This window comes from Pteronotus mesoamericanus, unplaced genomic scaffold, assembly GCF_021234165.1.
Source record: "Pteronotus mesoamericanus isolate MK-2021 breed Mesoamerican mustached bat unplaced genomic scaffold, CSHL_Meso_final contig_53, whole genome shotgun sequence".
Taxonomy (NCBI): domain Eukaryota; kingdom Metazoa; phylum Chordata; class Mammalia; order Chiroptera; family Mormoopidae; genus Pteronotus; species Pteronotus mesoamericanus.
This window is the reverse complement of record NW_026555195.1, coordinates 6016278-6033253: the sequence shown is the minus strand read 5'-3', so window position 1 is coordinate 6033253 and position 16976 is coordinate 6016278.

The following is a 16976-nucleotide window of genomic DNA, read 5'->3' as shown; positions in this document are numbered from 1 at the left end:
ATATGGCTGCTGCTGCTGCTGGGCTTAGAGGTGCCCAGGAGAGGCTACAAGGCAGACCCAGGCTGGCTGCTGCTGGTGTCAGGCCTGGGGCGACTTAATAAGAGGTACAGGGCACAACACGCACTCTGAGGCCATATGCTGCCTGTTTGAGAAGCATGAGCCAAGACAGGCCATTCACATAAAAAGGCCACTGGAAACAGCTTGGGTGCGTTCACAGGTTGAGTGAAGTGGGATCTGAGGGAAGCGCCAGAGCAGGGCAAACGGTAAGCCAGGATGACGGCGACCAAGATCGGCGCTCTCCTGTAGGCCCTGTGCCAGGGGGAGGGCTCAGAAGGGAAAAATGCCCGCTGCCAGCACTTCCGTTTTGGAGAAGGATGCCCCTCCATCTTTTTCCTGATGCCAGACAATTCAGTTCCCCTCTGGCCTGGTATGTCCCTGCTGTCTTTTGAGCTGCTGGTTCAGCTATAGAGCTCAGAGCAAGTGAATCCCAGTAAGTTCATGTGTGGGCCCTTTAAGGAGAATGCCCGGGACTCCCGAAGCCCTCCTCACTCAGCCATAATCCCCACCAGTTTTTACAGCCAGAAGTTATGGGGACGCCTCGTCCTGGTACTGGAATCTTGGGCTGGTGGGGCTGGAACCCCAGCTCCTCAGGGGGGACCTCTGCAGCCAAGATTGCTCTCCAGGTTTTTATCTACCACACGTGGACGTGGGACCAGCCCAGTCTGTGTTCCCATCACTACTACCAGTCTCCCTGTGACTTCTTCTTCATATCCTTAGTTGTTGGATTTCTGTTTAGCTAGATTTCAGGTGGCTTTGAATGATGGTTGTTCTGTAGTTTAATTGTAATTTGATGTGTTTGTGAGAGGGTGCAGGTACTGCTTTTACTTATGCTGCCAGCTTGCTTGGAGGCCCCAATGCCAACTTAAATTGAGTACATTTCCCTCTATGAATATACATGTTGTGCTACTCTACAACTGCTGATCCTGGATTTAGATGAGTATGTTGAACTCTAATAGCATTTCACTATGTACTATGCAGCTTTCTTCTATAGCTCTCAAAATATCCAATACACAGAAAAACATTACAAATCAGTAATGGAAATTATTAGTACCCCTAGTTAGCCAATGGAAAAATAGGGTTACTTTTAAAAGTTGACCAAAGTTAAAATGGTCTGTTAGTCCAGGGCTGGTATTCTGGTATTAGACTGCATGGATTAGAATCCAGGAGAAGTGGAGTTCAGTCCTGCCGCTTGCTAGCCAAACAAGTCGTGGAACATCTCTCTGTCTCTGCCCTCTGTGAAATGCAGATAATAATCCCGTCTTCACAGGGTTGTTGTAAGAGCAACATTTTAGAGTATGCCTTCTCTATGTTAATTCTTTTTTCTTCTTCCCTTTATCATCGATACTGCCGCCACCACCACCATATTATGATCGACACCATCGTCATCTAGTCAGAGAGGGACAGCTGCACAGAGAGGACATACATAGCTACGTAAATTTTGGAACAGTGACCTATGAGTCCTACCAATCTAAATCATAAACACTAGAAAGATGCAGCAGCCGCAGACTGTGAAAATGGGTTCGGGGCTGCAACAGAGAGAGGCTTTGGTTACAGAGTGTGGGGAAGCGGGGAAAGGGAGACTATCTACTTCCACAGCCTATAGAAAATGGAGAGTAATTGATTAAAGGTAGAATTTTTTGGGAGGGAAGGCCAGAAGAGAAGGGGGGTGTCATCTAAGTTACCCTGCCCAAAAGGTGAACTACTTCTACTTGAGCCTTCCCTTGGTTCCATGCTGGAAAGTTGAGAGAACAGCCAGCATAAAGCTGCTAATTTAGTTTTATCTATATCCCTCAAAACTTTTTATCCCTGTTATGTCCTGGGATAAAATCCATGTGGAAAGAATCTGGCTTGGTGACAGAGTAGCTGGAAGCAGAAAACAGGCTCCTGCTGCCAAGCGAGGATCTTACCGGTTAGACGGTGGTGGCAGAGCAGATGACAGTGTGCTCCCTGATTCCTGGGAGAGAAGGGATGGGCGGGTTTGCCCAGGCAGCCGTCTCCCCATCATCTGCCTTTGCAGCCCCTGTCATCATGGAGCCTAAGCACTTCAAATGTGCAGTCGGGCCAGATGCGCCCTTCCGTCCCCAGGGAGGGCGGGCCAGAGTTGGGGCCAACAGTAGACAAGCAGGTCTCCTGCACAGTGACGGCTCTGGGGGCAGGTTCTAGGGAAGAGGATGGAGCCTTGACTTTGGAAGTGTTTTAATATACAAATAGCTATTAAGACATACAGCCCACAAATTAAACAAAAAACACCGAGTACCTATTTTAACTTAGACACCGTGGCAGCAATTATTTAATTAATCTTCAGGAGAATTGCAGAGATTATTAGTCTCATTTTAATAAATGAGGAAACTGAAGCCATACTTTCCAAAAACCACCTTGATGGGAACCTGCAGTCACTGATTCCAAGGCTATTGCTCCTGGGATACCCGCCTAAGCCCGCAGAAAGGCCACTCTAGGGAACAGGGAAGGAAACTGGCTTTTTCCGGTCCTCCAGCGCTCGCTGCTCTCGTGTCCAGGCAAACCTCACTCATCCACTCACCCGCACACTTACTAATTTATTCACTCGATAATTTTTGATCTTTTACAATTCCATAGGAATATGGACAAGAATATAACACAAACCTTATTTTTAAAGAAATTCTCCATTTCCGCTGGTGTTAAAGATACAATAAATATGCAAAATACATACGTAGGTGTCTTCTATGTTATAGGCAGTGGTGGAAGAAGCCCCTGGTGAAGGGTCAGTCAGTGAGGGCTCAGTGGAGGCTCCTAGGAGAGGACAACTACTCCCTGCTCTCGGGGAAGAGCCCTCTTGACAGATAAGAGGGAAGGTACAAAAGGCAGGGGGAGCCATGAGCATGGCTTGTTTTGGAAGAACAAAAAGAAAAAAAATGTCAAGTGGAAACATAATGACAATGGGAAAGTTTCAGGAGAAGAAGGTCCCAAAGGTGACATAAACCAGATCATCTAAGGTCTGATAGGCATAGTAAAAGATTGGAAGCTTATTCTAAATTCATCAAATGTTTCAACCATTGGAGTAAAGTGACCTGATCTGAATGTTAAAATTACCCTAATAGGTGGGGAATGGATTTCAGGAGAAAGAAAAAATTGGGGGGAAGGACTAAAGACTATTTCAATAATTCAGGTGAGAAAGAGTTGCATAGACTAGAGTGGTAGCAATGGAAATAGAAGGAAATGAAGAGTTGAGACATTCTAGAACCATGGCAGGCAACCAATAGATTAGATATAGGATAAAAGGAAAAGGGAGAGATCAAAGATTGTTCCTAAGTTTAGGCTCAGGACATTGGTAGATGGTGGTGCCATTTGCTAGGATGGAAGCCTCTCAAGTAAGGGGATGTACGTGTGAAGGGGGCAGCGTGGCACGAACTTCCACTGTGTGTATGTTAAGTGTGAGGAGCCTGTTGATTTAAGTGGGCAGTTAGGTGTATGAATTTTGTTCTCTGGAAAATGGGCTCTACTGAGGACATAGGTTTGGAAATAACTGGAGTACAGCTGGCACTCAAAACCATGAGATTGCATGAGGCGGTCCTAGGAGAGAGTGTGAAGGAGGAGGGCTGAGGAATGGAGGTGAAACCCTGCGTGTTCCTTTAGAGGTCAGGAGGAGAAGGAAGTAAAAGGTGCTCAAGAGGGAACAACCAGAAGATAAAAAGTATATGAACAAGCAAACTATTGCAGAAGATTAAAGAGGAAAGTGTTTCTTTTAAATGCTGCGGAGAAGAGAGAAATACAATGGGAAAAGCGAACCGACTGCTGGCAATTTGGTAAGATGGAGTAGTCGATGACCTTGATAACAGCTGTTTTGTTGGAATGGATGGATTTGAAAGCTCAATTGTAGTGGGTTAAGAAGGGAATGGGAGGTGAGAAAAGAGAGAGATGGAGAATATAGACAACACTTTCCTCAATCCACTTCTAATTACACTTAGCCCCATACTACAAAAGCTAGGTATTGATGAAACTTTGAAAGGCTATTTGCTGTTCCTAAAATAACCATGACGAAAGGGGGAAAGCCAATTTTGAGGTAACTCTTTGCGACTTATTCCATTTTAAAAATACTTTCACTATCAGAAAGTTATTCCATCTATTAACTGGAGAGATTTTTATCCATTTTAATTTTAGGGCAATGAAGACATTACTGAGTACATTAATAAAAGAAATCTTATTCATATGCTTTTATAATTTTTCCCCTTTTTTCATTGGTCTACTCCCAGCTCTTCATGACTGATCCGTTCCTGTCACCTCCTCTACTGGTTCCAGACTGGGCTGTGTGTATTCATGTGAATGTTGGACTTTTTCTCTAACATGTGGGTTCCCAGACAGAAGAAATACTGCTGTCAGCTGGGTGTGCCTGGTATATAATAGATGCTTACTGAATGTTATGCTTTTTGGTAATTCTCTTCTAAGTTAGGTTCTTTTGCTTGGTTCTTCTTAAGTTGGAATAACAGTACCCCATATAGAAGAATGCAATATTTCATATAAAGACATAAGTTTCAGAAGGAGATTGTGATTTTTCTCCCCATCCCTATACAAAATTTCTTAACTCAGCTCTTACTCTGGGGGGATAATACTACTGTGCTGTTACTTGTTCTACCTTCCCATTGGGAAGCTCTATTTCTGGAAAGAAGATAGATGCTAATTTCTTGACAAACACCTTGCTTTCTCACATTCTACTGATGTTTTCACCCTGGGGGGAGGGAATCTGGATGATTCTCCATTAATAGTGTGTTATAAAAATTGTCAATTTCCTGAAATACATAGTTAAAAACCATCACTTTTCCCCCACTGTGTGTTACCCTAAACTATAGACCTGTCACCAAGCAGAGCTGCAGCGTGTGGGTACAGTGAAACCGTGGGAAGATCCGAGTGGCACTTAAATTACATTCTCCCTTGATTTTGAAGACATTTAGTGCCATTTAGTAGAATTCCAATGCAGTTGGTTCCATGGAGGAGGAGGCTGTCCCTTTTAGAAGTGTCATTGCTGCAGTGACTGAGGAAAAGAAATTAAGCCATCAAAACAGCGGGGTTGGCTTTTCTTTCCAGATTATCATAGAATTAAAAAGATAGCGAGATTCCGTGGGCTCTGCTGTGCTCCTGTAAAAGTATGAACTGCTTCACATCTGCTCCCGAACCGAGCGGACCAGTTGGCCCACATTTCTCTCACCCACTCTCTGGTACCAGTAACGTTTCAATGAAATTGAGGGGTCACTCTGCAAATGATATAAATGTCTAACCACTCTACCGAACACCTGAAACTAATATAAAATCAACTTAATGGCAAGTCTAATTGAAAACTAAAAAGAGAAAAAAAGTTGCTTCTTAAAAGACGACTAGCGTATAGGAAAGACATGGACTTTATGCATAAACACCGTTCTAGCTCTTTGATAGTTTCTAGAGAAAGTGGGCTCTGAGCATAAGTCAAGATATTTTTTTCTGACTGCTTAGCAAGTGCTGCTGTTTCCGTCTGGGACCTGAAGGCAGGGCTGTGTTCTTTCCGCCTCACACCTCACCTTCAGCAGGGAACCCTCCAAGGGGAATGTGGCCACAGGCTCACAAACATGTATGAAAGAGAGGCATTGCGTTTGGGGGTGTCCAGGCATCTTATGCAGATTTATGAAGCTCACAGATATACGGTCAGTACCCCTGAAGGAGAAGGGGTTACTGGAGTCTCTCTGGCTGGCACCACTGTCCACTAAAAAACAGGATGTTCTCACGCAGGGCAGACCTAGCTCAGAGTTCATCCTGTGATGTGTTCTCTTTGCTTACATTTCTTCGTGCTATGTAAGCACATATAAATTAAACTTTTCCTGAAAACTGAAGACAGCCAAGTAAACAGTTAATAATCATACATTTATAACATATTTTACAGATAAAATGGTGTTCATTTCCAATCCATAGGCAAGAAGAAACTGCAAAAAGTTTAGTCAATTTTGGCTAAGGAAATGCTCTCTCCATTTTGCCCTTCTGTTAACTTTCTTATCCTCTCATCAAAGAACGAGCTTAGATTTATTTAGAAATTACCATGTACAGGCACTGCTTAAAGGCTTAACATAAATCAGGTATGAAGTGGATACAGTTAATGCTCCGTTAGGTGTTAGAAAGCCCGACGTAGGGAGCCAAGTCACTTGGCCGGGTTTGAGTCACCGGGGTGCAAAGCTTGGGATGCAAACCAGAGCCCTTTGCCTTCCAGGTCTACCTGGTTGGTTGTCTCTGCCCCACTGTGTCTCTGATCTTGGTGCTGATTCTGTCCCACTGGACTGTGAATTCTTTGAATGTCAAGGCTACGTCTTCTTCATCTTTGCATCCAGCTTCTGGCAGATGCTTAGTAATTATGGTTTAACTATGGGTTCAGTTTGACCCACATGGTCTACTTCTCCTTGCATTGGTTGGACTTCTCATCTTCTTGTATTAGGACTTTTATAACTGAAATGACTTTGTGAGTTCTTTTTCAGGAAGCACACACAGATCAGATTTTCTATCTATTTTTATTGCTATTAATGCTGCATCAACTCATGACATCTCAGGATTTGATACTGAAGTTCTAAGGTTTCTCAGAAGCTGGGCACTCACCTGTTTGTGAATGGCTTCTCTCATGAGCAGCAGCGAGGGGACCGTGGAAGGAGACCCTCTGCAGCAGAATGAGCACCTCCTGAATACACCCTTCTCTGTGTTTCCATATGGTTACTTGAGGGATTGTATTATCAAATGTCTCCCTTCCTTTATGAAAGCAGTTTCCTATCACACCGTTACTCAGCACCTGCTCGGTGCGAAGCATCACACTAGGTGCAGTGGGGGATTAGGCCCTGCCTGCAAGCAGCTCTAGCCTATATGCTAGATGAGATTCAACTGACATCTTGACTCTGGTAAATCAGTGGCTCTCATTTGCAGTAGATCTTATTCATCACAATTGTGGAACATTTAGTGAATGGTCATTGAGCACATGCATTTCAGTAACAGAGACTTTTGTCAAAAGTGGCTAATCAAAGAAGACAAATTCTATGGTTCTTCATGCCCTGAGCCCTTTCTCCCTCCCAGAGGAGGGAAAGAAAAAACAGCTTTTGTCAAGTGAGCAAAAGAACACATGCACAACGAACTGGCTATTGGGTCAAATGGGATGGGGTAACATTTATTTGTGTATTATCAAGCTCTACATTTTTGGCTTTTAATATCGAATGCTGTGTCCTTCGCAGTATTTTTTCAAGGTTCTTCTTTTTCTGCCTTTTGTCTCAGGCCACTATTGTCTTTTATGGATGCCCACACATTCAGGCGATTTGTGGATCGTTCTTTCTTGTCATGCTCCAGATTTCACCCCCCAGCGCATTTAATGTTGGCGTGAATGGCATACAGCTCCAGCTCCATCAGGCAAAGAGAAATCTGGCCAGAGGAGCTTTTCTTTCCTGGTCACGGTAATCCCTCGGCTTGTTTGGAAATGAAATCAATAGCTTGTTTCTGTGCCCACATTCAGACAGGCTCTTCATCTGCTAGAAGCCTCTGGTTTCCATCTTTAGCCTTAACTTCAGAGGCCAACCTACATGCTGTCTCAGTAGATAGTGAGTCACATATTTGATGGAGAAGAAAAATTTCCTAAGATCATTTGAATATCTTCACATTGTTTTGCTGCCTATCGTCTAAGCCTACATTTGGTTTTCAATGACCATAATCTCAATTTGGGATTCTGTTGGTCCTGTGATCTTCAGAGGATGTGTCCAAAGAAATGTTACCGGTTTCAATGGCCTCCAAAAAGCTATCTTCATAATTCTTGCATGTCAGAGCAAAGCAGGTGCAGTTCCCCGAAGAATTAGGGCCGTCGTGTCAGGGAAAGGGAATACTGCAGCAGCCGTGGAGGGCCAACCACAGCAGCAGTGTGCCGCCCCCTGAACATGGGGGCTTTCCAAGTGGCCTCAACTGGAGCTAAGGCACATAAATCGGCCACTAGGTTCTGAAAAACAAACTAACAAAATGATATAAGCAATTGGTTCTCTGGCCACAACAACAAAAAATGCATAAACAAAAACACAACCTTTGGAATCGGTCTAATGCAGGACTTTATCCTCTCATTCACTCCTACCTCCAATATCACGCACATCACTACCCTTTTAAAATAATGTGAAGCCAGTCCTTCTGGAGGGCTACCAGACATCAGGGAAGGTGGGCTTCTGTAGGACATATTATAATAAATTACAGGAGATCTGTAGTGTAAAGACCACTACTAGCATCTAGCTCAGAACTTTGATTTTATAAATGAGTTTTTAAGAGGTAGATTACCAAAGCTCATATAGCTAGTAAGGAGCAAAGCACTGCCTTGAAACCAGGCTTTCTGATGTACAGTCCGTGTTCTTTCCATTGGCACCATTTTGTTTTTAATTTTCTTTAAAGCCAACTTGCAAATAGATACGGCTAAAGGTCTGTCTAGTCCATGCTGGCCCTTCCAACAGCTGATGTGGTCCTGCAGGGTCTAGACACCTTGGTGGCTGCTTTTCTCCTATATGCCTTCATGTTTTCAGTACATTATTCAGTAGGGTGCATTGCAAAAATTGCATTTGCATTTCCATTCTTCTGCAGTCCTCTAGGGCCATTCACATCTCTAAATATCAGCCTCTGTTCTCTCTTCTGCTTTTGGAAGCAAGAAGTACCCAGCAAAATAATAGGAATTGCCTCTCACATGCTGAGGCTTATTTTTCTGTGGGAATTTGGCTGACTCTCGAGCATCCTGTTTGGCTTTCAGAGATGTGGTACCTGCTGAGGGGTGGAGGAGGGGTCAACCTGAGCCAGACCTGTCAACTCCCATTAGGGACTCTGACTTTCTGCCCGTGGTAGAGGTGATGTTGACAGCTAAAGTCCATTAGAGCCAGGGGGATCTAAGTCAGCCTATTTCTCTGTCAGGGCCTATCCAAAACTACCCAGGATCTTAGTGCTTAGGCCATTATTCTCAAAGAAATGACTAAATTTTATTAATCTGGATGAACTTAAATAACCTCAACTTTGAGACAAGAACTACATTAAAGTAGATAAAATTCTAGAGTATTCTATAAAAACCCCTCCTGACTTCTTATTGTTATACCGGTGTCCAGAGCTAAGCAAAAGTATTAGTCTTGGTTTAGTTTATATTGGTTTGACCAGATGCTGAGTCTCCATGTTCACAGCAGCCACCAAGCTTTATGAGATGTTATGTATTGACAATTTAAGAGAAGTAAGCAGAGGAGTCCAGGCTGGTTCTAGAACGGGCACTGTCGCCGGAACCATCCTTGAGGTCTTAACTGGGGTTTAGCCTGCAGCGTGTAATTAGAAGAACCTTGAGATCTTTCTTCCTGTAGCTGAAGATTGACTAGGTTTGCTCCCTGTGCTCCTAGAGGACAGATCTGAAAGGGCAAGAGGGAAGTTGCAAACAATAACACTTGGGTTCAGTGCTACACAGAGCACAATAGTAGGGGAACGACACAAGCAGCAGGTTGTCTGCCAGCAGGGCTAAGCCAGGGAAAACCGATTCTGAACCCAGGCACGACGTTGTGGAGGGGATAAAGCATTTAACGAAAGACTGGGCTGGGGAATTCAAGACCATTACTAGGAGGAAATTATTCACTACCGAGAATGGTTGACAAGAAAAATACGTTTGGGGAAGAAACACACTGTATTTGTTCCTAGAGATACATAATTAATATTAAAATCAGTAAATAAATTTGACTAAAAGAGTTTCATCGAGATTTTTCCAAATCATTCGGCTACTGGGACTGCCACTTTTCAAGTAATTCCTATTTATACCCTTTGAGCCCTGGAAAACACTTCCTGTGAGTTCCCTTCCTCTCTGGGATGTTATCCATGGAGAAGCCCCAGGTTCTTTAACACAGTTGGGACTCTGACAAGACGGCAGCACTTCTAGACCTTGTGCTGCTTCCAGGAATGACACGGCCGCGCCAGGGCTCTGTGGCCGACACCGAGCAGGCTGGTTTACATTCTTTGCGATCAATGTAATTGCCCAGATTAATTTTAAGAGGGATAACAGAAGCCATGCTGATTGTGAGGGCAAGAAAAACCAAGAGGCCATAAGAATTGATCTGTTTGAGGAAATGTCTGTAGGGCGCATGGCTGGCAAAGTCCATGTACTTGTTACCAGCATCTCTTTGAGGGGTGCCAAGAGGTTTCATGCTTCCCAAGGAGGCACTCAAAGGGCACACAGTGCCAGTCTGCAGGTGCTGAGGCTGGCGACCGGAGACTTTCATGTGACCTTTGTAACGGAAGGTAGAGCCATTGTGGTTTTTCTCTTAGCTAGGTCTTCCATATTTTACTAAAGGAAATGATGACAGAAATTCCTGTTTTACAATGACTTCTGATATGCACAGGTCTGCCTTCTAATACACTCAGAGGTAGAAGAGAGTTTTCAAAAACAAAGAAGTAGGAAGCTCAGGAATATTGAGTTGTTTCAGTCTAAGGTGATGGCTAGTGAGCTATATTTGAGGGCAAAGGGTGCGTTTGCTAACTGGAACAGCACATTTTCTAAAGCATGGTGGGAAATGTGGGTAGCGATATTGTGAGGTGGGAGGGAAGGAAGGCCTTGACTATCAGAATGAACTGGGATTTGCCTTATTGTGTCAGGAAATGGTAGGGGGGTGAAATGTTCCGAGCAGACTGGAGAAAGCTTATTCTGGACAATAAGCCCCAGTTAAGAAAGGGCGGCATGCCAGCCTGTACCCTTAAGCCATGCGCCCTTTCTCACAGATAGAAAATGGCTTTGGGGGCTAAGCTCAGAGAGATATCAGTGGATTCACTTTCTTTCAGTAGTTACACCGGGGAAGAAACATAACCCAGGCTGTCAGAACCTGCCCCCTTCCCCAGCTCGGAAGCTGGGCTGCCGCGGTGTTGGGTGGACAAGCCGAGGCCAGGAGAGAGCCCGCTGGTCGCTGGAGGAGCCTGCCTCACGGTGGGGGCATTCACACCGCATTGCTCAAGTGGGTGGAATTTCAGAGAGCGTGGCTCACCTTTTAAATGTGTTTTCTTACCAGGTTTAATCTTTTATTGCAAAGGCTATTAGGGATTTCATCACATGCTGCTTGGCAATTAGTTCAGAATAAACTGGGAAAACTGCAGGGACTTTGCTGAGGAGACTTTAGCCTTTGCATTTATAGCACTTTTTTTTTTAAGTAAAATAATGGCTGTGTTTAAATTGTACAGAGATATTTATAAAAGTGATGAATTTTCAAGCTGTTCTGGGGAGCTGTAGTACAGGAGAGAAGGAAAAAACCTTACCAGCCGCCTTGCACCAGCCCTTCTTTATTCCATTTGTGAAGTTATTGAGTTTTATTTTAAACACGCATGACTTCTGTTAAATTTATTACAACGCTAGGTAGAGAGCTAAAAAGAAATTAATGGAATCTTTAAATGTTAGTGAAATTTAATTCTCCTCAAGTAAATATCCTGCTTGTGAACAGTTTGGAAGACGCTCTGACCCCCGGGGAGAAAAATCCTGCGCTGCCAGGACGGAAGCCCCTCGGAACGCCCAGCCCCACGGCGCTCCAGCCCCAGGCCCCAGGGGCTGCCGTCTCTGGCTGGGCGCTGGTCCAATAGGCCATGTGGCCTGATGAGGGTAATTGATTTCTATTACTTTAATTAGCAACATCTAATTTTTTATCTAACAAGGACACTTTGGTATGACATGGGCAAGGTGACAAATGGTGACCCCATCGTTAAAGGGAGGGTGAGGATGGCCTGGGCCCTGGTAGGAGGCAACAGGGGCAGCACAAGGAATCCCTGAGCTGCAGCGTCATCAGGGACAGGTGACTACATAAGCGAGCATTTGCTCCTCCCTCTCTTAGGACTTTTTCCAGCCCTCATTGGAGATGACGTGGAATTTGTTAGTCCTTTGTAACAATCCATCCCTTTCTCCATCCTGAGTCCCCAAGCCTAATGAGTCTCAGCACAAACTCCTTGAGCTCCTCCAGGCTCTTCTAGCTGGAGCTCCAGGGTCTGGCTCCTTCCTGAAACTAAACTGCTTTCTCCTATTCTAGCATCATCCTGAGCGAGGCAAGCTCAGTGGAAAGAGGCTTAAGGTCCAGCTTCTGTCTCTGCAAACACAGGGCAGGGGCCCCAAGGTGTCCACTGCCTCTGAACTGCCACTCATCTCCCCTCCTCCTCACAGCCCCCCGAGCCCTGCATCTCCCCCAGCCTCAGCACCAGCTTCTCCTGCGGGGCGGCTGTGAGCCATCCTTGTTTCTGTGTCTGGCATCTGTAGGCAGCCAGAAGATTGGCTCCTCATGGGTTTGATCAATCTTTGTGTTGTTGATGCCTCTCAATGGGTTGAAAGTGATTTTCCCTGCTGTATATACAGGTAGGAATAGAACGCTTTCAATTTCTAGTACTGCGACAGCGGCACTCTATCAAGTTGTTGCATTGCATAACCATGAGCGTGGGGCAGAGCGTTTCAAGTGCACGTGGAGTGATGGCAATGCTTGGCGGTGTGATCTATCTTAGCCTCGTTTGCCAGCGTGCTTCACGTCAAAAGCACAGCTATTTCTAGTGCATTAGTTCTCCTCTTCCCTCTGGGGGTCTGTGAAATGCAGAAGGCCCCCGGGGATGGTTAAAAGGAGCACGGTAAAACTGCCGTGATTAGTTCTGATGCCTGAGGAAGCTAATGCCTAGCCAACAGATATCACATGGAAGCCTCAAAGCTGTCTTCCTGCCTTCCCTAGGAACATGTTTTCACTTTTTTTAAACGTAGTTCAGACAACTTGTAAGTTGTCCTCTGTGGGACCCAATAAAGAGCACCACTTCTTTAGGCTTGATGGTATTAAGTCCTGGTTTTGATTCATAGCAATACTTTGCAAAGGCATTTTAAGGTGGTGGGGGCTAATTCCTCTTCCTCTTGCAAAACCAAAGAACACAGTCTGAGCTGGTCTACAGGCAGGTGTCCAGGTAGTCTTCTCATGGAACCCTCCATCGAACATTGTGTTTTCACTCTGACTCCACAGGGAGAGGGGAAATAGCATCGCCCAAGGTCACGTGAAAGTCAGTTGTAGGGTAGGACCTCCTGCACCACTTGTTCATATCAAGAGGAGTTGGAGAGACTTAGAAACAGGAAGCAGCACATTGCTTACGTTGTCTCAGTATGTCATTTTCCAAATGAGAAGAACGAGACCCACAGAGATAACTCATCCTTTGAGGTCCCAGATTTTGTTAGTATAGACTTAGATTGAGATTCAGGGTCTGTTTTTATTTAGGTATTAGAGCTCACTCATGTGTTCATTTAATAACTTTTGATTGACTATTTATTGAGCATCTATGATGTGCCAGGCAGGCAGAGTACTAGGTCCTGGGAATTGAAAACTAATTTATATAAATACAATTTTGCTCTCATGGGGCTAACAGTCAAGAGTATATGTGAGGGCACATAAATAGGGAAACAAATATGTACATATTGCTATGATGGAAATGGAGTGAGGGGCAGAAAGTGATGGAGTGCCAGTTTGTAGGAAGTGTTAGGAAAATGTCTCTTAGCAATATATTCAGGGGTGACATTAAATATGTGAAGGAGCAGTTATATGTCCCTCTGGAAGGGGACCATTCTAGACAGAGAAAAGAGCAGTTGCAAAGAGCCTGAATTCATACTTTTTAAAAAATTTTTCATCACAGAAACAGGTATTTAGTATTTATGTATTTTTATACAGATAAATTTAAGACTCCCCTTCCCCCCTAAACACACACAAACTCTTCATTAGTGTCCTAGAGTGATTAAACAGGGAACAGCTGTTAAAAACAAAAACAAAATCAACAACAATAAAAAGAGGGGGTGGGTAGAAATGCGCAGGATTGCAGGCCATTGATGGACCCCAGCTGAGAGCAGAGCTGGCATCCACTATGTAGTCATCCGTTCTCGCCCTCCTGTCGGAGGGGCAGGCTGGGACGGGAGCTAAGAAATGCACCTCACTGCATGCATCTGGGTTGGCTGAGGAGGGAAATGATACTGTTCGGGGCCTGAAATTGGTCCCCAGTTTCTGCTTCTCATATATCCAGAGACCAGTGCCAGCGGAGAGGGGGAAATAATGTCCTCTTGCAGAGTACAGAGTTCTTACTGCCACACAAACAAAGGCAGCATTTTTAGGCTCACCTGGGTATTCTTCACAGTTAGAAAAGAAGACCATTTTTTCTAGATGCAAACAGAACAGCGGGGATTCTAGGGAGCAGAGGTGCCTGTGGTTTGTCTCAGCTGTGCGTGGCACTCAAGCACAGGAGGGACGGCCGGCGGCACCTGTCCTCCTACAGCGTTTTTAGAAGCCTTGGAGTTGGGGTGTTCTCAGCAGCCCCATCCAAGGCTGATCTAACTCAGCTGGCCTTCTCTTCTGTTCCTCATATTGGAAAGATCCTACAAGGGGTACAAAATACTATGACAGTTCCCCTTCTCTGAAGAGGCTCATAATAAGATAGGGCACAGACACAACAGGAACAGGCACATGGGACAGGGATGGCGCGCCACAGAGTCCGAGGGGGTGAGCGTGTGCTTGGGTCTTCTAGAGAACGCTTCAGAACAGACCAGGCTTGAGCTGGTCTTTGAGGGGTGGGTAAGGACTGAAGGAGGGGAAGACAAAGCAGGCCAGGTAGGAAAAAAGGGGCACTTGAGCATGGCTTGTCTTACGAGACGACGGAGAAGCTGGCCTCTGTGGAACGGGGCGCTCTTTGGCATAGAGGGAGCTATGGGCGAGAGGTTTGGGTGGTTTGGGAGAACCATGGTCAGGCTTCTGTGCCAAACAGAGCTCAGTGGAGAAGAGCGTGGGCTATGGACCCCACCGCCTGGCTTCAGACCCTGGCTTCCATGCTGACTAGCTGCCTGAGCTCGCCATTCTCTGTGACCACTCGGATAAGTTTTTATCTTAAATCGGTTTTAAAATGAAACAGAAGGTAACGGCACCTAATTTAGAAGGCTGCTGTGAGAATTAAATACATTCATATATGGAAAGCTATAGGAAAATCTCTAGCACGTAGTCAGTACTCTGTAGTCATTTATATTAATAATAATATCACAGTTTGCTTAGAGGGAGGATGCAGGGGCTCACAGGCAGGTGGGGCAGGCTGCACATTAAGAGGGGAGAAGGGGAGGAAAGCCCTGGTGTGGAAGGCGCAGCCTGAGGTGGGACAGGGATGGTGCGCCAGGGGGCGCTCGCTCCGTGAGCGGATCGAGGGGCCTTGCTGCTGCGCAGGGGCCACAAGAACAGGCAGGAGGGGAAACATTCGGATTTATTTGGGAAGGGAATTGGCAACCCTGCTCTTGGGAAAAAAGGTCACCTCCTTAACACCCCAGCTTTAAGACTCACATAGAAAAAGTCAAAGGGGAGGCAGATGGGAGGAGGCTACAGACGTCCCTCCCACTCCTGGTCGGCCCAGTGTCTGGCGCATGAATGAAGTCTTTTCCAGCTGGAAAGCTTCTTTCCAGAGCTGGTTCTGCTGGTTCTGTCCATCCAAACATTACAGGGACAGTGAGGGATGAGGAGATCCCAGTTCTCCCTCCTTGTGGGCCAGGAGGGGGACGTTGGGAGCGTCTAGTCATTGTTCTGACCCATCTTCCTGGCTTCAGTCCTAACCAAAGTAGCAAATGTTCCTTGTGGTTTTTCTTTGCTACGGTCCCGCGCAGAAGTTCCCTGGGGCCCGCTGGCTGGCCCAGGGGCTGGTGGAAGGAGGCGTCACTGCTGCTCTCTTTGTGGAAGGAGTCTGGCGCGCAGCGCCCAAGCTGGAACAGCAGGAGAGCCCAAACACTGGCCAGCACCCCCACCCCCATTCCCGCTCGTCTTTAGCACAAAACCCCAGGAATCATAGCACCAACCCCGCCCCCCTGGGGGCATCAGCCAGCTGGGTTGGTCACCAGGGCCCAGGGGGACTAACAGGGGCACAGCTGGTGAGCAAGGGCCTGCTCTACTATTTCCGATGTCGCCTCTGAGATGAATTGAGTGTCTGAAGACTTGCACCACCGCAGGACTCACAGGCTGTCATCTGAACCATCACATTCAATGAAAGAAACCAAACTCCCTGTCCACTGCCCATCGCCTTTGGATTCTGGGGAAGCAGCAGCGAAGCCAATGGAAAGGGGAGAAAGTAACCAGGTCCTCTTCCCCTTCACAGATGAGTCAGCCGTTTAAGAACCCACAGGATCCTTGTTCTCGTGCCCAGCACAGGTGGCTGCCGTGGCCTCAGCGAGTAGCAGGGCCTGGCAATGGAGCTGGGGAGACAGAGGATGCACCGGACGTCTGAGAGTTTAGATCGGCTTGGTGGGGAAGAGTGTGCGGGACACTGCATTTTCAAAAGAAAAACTTGATATTTTTATCCTCTTCTGTTGGTTTAACATCCTCCACTGTTTATCTAAGCTCCATGTTTGCAAAATTCTCAAGTGACCTTTGGGGTCTCTGTGTACCAGGTTTCACCCTGGGTTGAACTCTAGCCCAGGTGTCTGTTGAGTTCTGTTTGGAGGTTCCTTTTCCATGGAATGTTTGATGAAGACCTGTGATGACAGTGGCCTGGCAAGGTCAAGAATGAGAATTGGCAGAAATGGGAGCTGGATTCTTCTCCTCAGAAGTCAGTGGGCTGTAGAGCATGGAAGGCTTCTTCCCGCAGCAGGTTAAGGACCTAAAGTGGTTGCTGATTTCCCCAAATAGCTCGGGAATCCACGTGTGTCACAAACTTAGGGCAACGAAGCTTTCTATCCCTTAGTCACTGTGGCCACGGAGGTGGACCCCACGACCTTCCTGCATGAACCCCTGGCTCCCCAGGCAACTGGGCTCTTGTTTCTGGTGGCCCATGAGGCCAGATGTCCTTTGAGTGGGTGTTTATCAGTAACATCATGGTGGGTCGTATTTAGAACTAAGGGAATCTCTGGATCCCTTAGATGTCCAGAGAGGCCTGCCCAGGCGACAGGTGTACAGAAAAGC